Source organism: Cicer arietinum, chromosome 1, assembly GCF_000331145.2.
Source record: "Cicer arietinum cultivar CDC Frontier isolate Library 1 chromosome 1, Cicar.CDCFrontier_v2.0, whole genome shotgun sequence".
In the NCBI taxonomy this organism is placed as follows: domain Eukaryota; kingdom Viridiplantae; phylum Streptophyta; class Magnoliopsida; order Fabales; family Fabaceae; genus Cicer; species Cicer arietinum.
This window is the reverse complement of record NC_021160.2, coordinates 39,347,551-39,351,995: the sequence shown is the minus strand read 5'-3', so window position 1 is coordinate 39,351,995 and position 4,445 is coordinate 39,347,551. Positions and strand designations below refer to the sequence as shown.

The following is a 4,445-nucleotide window of genomic DNA, read 5'->3' as shown; positions in this document are numbered from 1 at the left end:
TTTTACAAAAGAAAAAATTATTATTTTTCTAACAAAAAGTAAATGAGAACAAATTAAGCAGCTTACTTAAGGCATCTATAGAATTCTCTCTCTGTTTTCCCTCTTCAAGTTTTCCCTAAAATAAAATTCCCTCTATTTTCTTCAAGAATCAAACTCCTTGTTCTTTTCTCAACCAACCACAAACCCTAAACTCTCTCCTTGTCCTTCACTCTCAGGTCTACAACTTTTCTCTATGATCTGCGACGCTCCACTCTCGTCGAACTTAACCGTCTCTCATTGATTTGTGTCTTCTTCGATCTACGTATATCCGTTGTGTTTCTTGTTGCATCGATATTTGATTCGCGCAAATCTGTCACTCCCAAAATCGATCCCTCAATCTTCAACCACAGCTCTGGTCACACCGTTAAAGCTATTCCCGACCTCGCTGTCATTGTTGTGTTGCGCCACTTCTTACCTACTTTCTCAGGCATTTTCTAAAACTAGCAGTAATTTATAATGACACTTGGAAATCTCTCTCTGCTTTGTTCTATTTGAGTGTGTTCGTTCAAGGATTTGTATTTGTATTTCTGATTTAATCTCTCGTACATTTGCAAGTAACTGAGAAGCTTGACTGCTTTTTTTTTTGCTATTTAATTTGTTTCTTATTTTCGAAGTTGTGATTGTGTTTGAGAAATTGCTTGCTAACTTGTGCATGTGTGTTGTTGCATTGAAGCAAAGATCTTGTTTTTTTTTTTACTGGATTTTTCCTTTTTGTTGAGTGAATCCATTGATTTTGTTTATGCCCGTGTTCATTTGGTTGGTAATAAAAATAATAGAACAATTTACAGCATACATATTGGAGTATTGATAAATATTTTGAACAGTTTGATTTTGATAGTTTTACAAGAACAAAACATAATTTACTTTATGTCCCCTTTTTTTAACTTGTTTTTACTAATTCAACATGTTTTTGGAGTTTAGGAAAAACTAGATGTTATCGGTGAGGTTTTGGGACTTTTGTTCGTTTCTCCGGTAATTTTCTAATAATTCTTGTTTCATAGCAATTTTAGCAGTTTGATTTTGCTATGGAATTTCTCTGATTTTGTTGTATGATTTTGCTATGGATTTAGCTGATTTAGTAGTTCTTTCAATCTGCAATTATACATTCGAATATTATTTTGGTTGAGAAAACAACTCTAATTTGCGATCGTGCTTGTGTTTACAATTCTCTATGACTGTAACTGCGTTCACATTTTTTAGATACAATAACCATGATAGGAAAATAGTTGTAATTCTTTAAGTTCTTAATTATAACAGACAAGTTATTAATTAAAGTTGTGGTTTAATTTGAGTTTAATTAAAGTTGTGGTTTAATTTGAGTTTAATTAAAGAGGAGTATTAGCTACAGAAGTTCTTAATTAAAGCTCTTAATTTATTTATCATATGTTAGAGAAGTTTTTATTAAATAGTTGATTCAGTGAAGTTTGGTTTTAGTATCTTATCATCTGGTTATTTAGATTCTTCACTAGTCACGTCTTTCATCTTTGTGTAATGTTACCATCAAATAGCTCTACATTGGACTATTACCTGGCTATTAGGAAAATAGGCAAGTTGTGACATTTCTCATCTTTGTTAGTTGTTACCATCATACATGGACCATTCATTCTCGTGTAATGTAATATTTTTAATTTCATATAGTTCTTGCATTTGAAAGGAGACAGAAAGGACTATGATTTTGTAAAATCAATTCTCTCAGCATAAGGATTTGATGTTGTTGATGACATAAATGGTATTTAGATTCCTACTTGTTCACCTTACTCTATACAATTTAAATTTTAGATTGTGATTTTATTATGATATATTTCTTTTGAAATCGAAATCATGATTTGTTATATTTTAGGAAGAGAGGGAGAGGAAGTTGAGCCCATAATTGATGCTTTTCCTAATCTGGAATAGTAAGATGTAGAACTAGTTTTATAAGACTATTCAACTATGAATGCTATTGCCATTAATTGATCTATTCATTTTACAAGTCATTTAGTTAATTAAGTTTAAAAATGAGTTTGATCTCCATTTTGTTTATAATAATTAAATTAAATGTTGGTTCTAAATGTCTGGTTCATTTACTGCTCTTCTGTTGGTGCCTATCTCAAATCTGATATATTACCTCATGCTGAGATCAGTTTACATTTTTACTTTTCAATATTATGTGTCTTGCCATGATGCATAGAGGCTTCTAATCATCCATATTCTTTTGTTTTACTTGAAAATATGTTGTAATCATCCATATTATTCTGTTACACTCAAAGTTGTTGTTGTTGTTGTTTAGATACTTATTATATACACATGTTGATAGATTGACGCAGTTGATCCTAACAGCAGGCACAAGAGAAAGCTTGAAAACAGAAAGCTTGTTGCAATCAAAGGATGTTAATTGGACTTCTATAAGGAAAGTGTATATCTATGGACCCTTGAGCTACAATCCTGTTGAAGAATGTTAAGGTATGAGTGAATGAATGAATCAATCAACCTTTTGATATTACAGTTCTTTAGAGGATCATATACTATAAATGAAATAAATATGACAGAATATGAGTTTATGGAATTTTGTGATTTTGGCTAAAATATGGTTCAGTTATGACAGGATTTGGCAACAGCCTTCGTGAATGTTCATGGAAATGATAAGGCCAACAAGCCTTCATTATTTTCAAAGAGGTAGTTGAGGCTATGACATAGGTTTTCTTGTAAATTGTGTATATTTTGGTTCTAATTAATAAACTTGAATTGGTTAGTAATGAAATAAGTGTCAATCACATAAAAATTGCTTGTTTTTAGAGTAATATCATAGTTTACTTGTTTTCAAATTTTATTGAGACTTTTGGATTTAACCATGTTGGTCATATATATGAAGAAGTAATTTTTAACATGTCAATTGTGATATTTTTGTTTATTGTTGTTTAGTTGATGTAAGTTGTTGTTTAGTTGATGTAAGTCGGATGGAAGCATGTATCAGATCTTTTAGTTATTTTTTTCTAGTTTGACATTACCAACGGAAATGCCATGGGAAAAGTTACCGACGAAACTGTAGTAGGTAATATTTCTTTTCTTTAGTTTGACGTTACCTATGATATTTTTGTGGGTAAATTTACCCGTGACATTTCCTTGAGTAAATTACCCACGAATATCCTACGAGTAAATGCAACCTATGAATTTTCCGTGGATAATATTTTTCCTACGAGCAAATTATCTACAAACCCGTGTCCGTAGGTAATTCGTGAGTAATTATTAATTACCCGCGGATATACTGTACGTAAAGTCAAAATCTTCCATAGATAATAGCAAGTTTTCTTGTAGTGAAATGTTATAGTCCCACATTGGTTAGAAAACATATGTAAGTTTCCTTCCATCATTAAATAATGAGTTTCAAACTATTGTGAAGTGTACACCAAAGTTGGATACATTTCTCAACTTTCTCTTTTCTCCCTTTTATATTCTGCCTCATTTCTCCCCTTTCTGTCTTTTCGATATTTTAAAGCATTTTTGTATCATTGTCCCTTCGATTTTTGAGCGGTTGTTATGTCGTACTCCCTTCGGTTTTTAGAGTCATGTTGAGTTTTGCATCTATGAGGTAAATATTTCAACTAGTGAAGATCATGAGTTGTCACACGATGATATCTCTAACCCAACTTAAGAGGTCTAATAGGCGGAGAGACAACCATCTACAAGGTATGGTTCTGACGAGTATGTGAATTTGATTGATGAAGGGATAATATTCCACTCTGATGGAATAAACACATAAACACAATAACAAGTAATACGCAGCGGATATAAAATTCCCTCAACTTGCAAGAACCTGTGAGGAGCAACAATAAATATATGGCAGCAAATTAATCAAAATGAACACCGATATTTTAACGTGGAAAATCCATCAATGTAAGGGTAAAAACCACTAGTCAAAATAACAAAGCACTAAAGCCTACAAATGAAAAGCAATAAGAGGAAAAATACCCAAAAACCTGTTGTTGTGCGAGCACGATTACTCCCCCTCCAGACGTCATTTCGTCGATCCGACCATTAAAAACAAATATCTGAATGTTGCGAACCTGCTGTCCAAAAATCAGCCCTATCCAACGGTTAACGAATACGCAATCACAACCATTATAATCACAACAAGTTTCAACCTTCCCTCTTGGTAATGTTGTAGTCATCATATAAGAACCATTATAATCAGTATGAACTTTAGCCAGTTCCAACAACTTATCTTCCAAAACATCACGTATCCAATGATACCTCACATCAATGTGTTTGGATCAGCTAAGAAACGTCGAATTCTTACCAAGATGAATAACACTTTGACTATCGACAATAATACATATTTGTCTTGAATAAACCCAAGCTCCTGCAAGAATTTCTTCAACCAAATCAACTCTTTGCATGCTTCAATAATGGCAATGAACTCTGCCTCA

General features: G+C 32.4%; 1 long non-coding RNA gene across 6 annotated transcripts; it reads left to right on the top strand.

The window, feature by feature from the left end:
- The first annotated feature begins 326 nt into the window (after positions 1 to 326).
- LOC105851267 (uncharacterized) lies at positions 327 to 2,911 on the top strand. 6 transcript variants are annotated; one of them, XR_012162101.1, is made up of 4 exons: positions 327 to 466; positions 1,678 to 1,768; positions 2,359 to 2,481; positions 2,615 to 2,911. It is a non-coding gene; the product is annotated as an uncharacterized lncRNA (long non-coding RNA). The 6 variants fall into 6 exon arrangements; XR_012162099.1 differs by having other exon boundaries at positions 439 to 1,585; XR_012162100.1 differs by having other exon boundaries at positions 439 to 1,585; positions 2,336 to 2,481.
- The last annotated feature ends 1,534 nt before the right edge of the window (positions 2,912 to 4,445 follow it).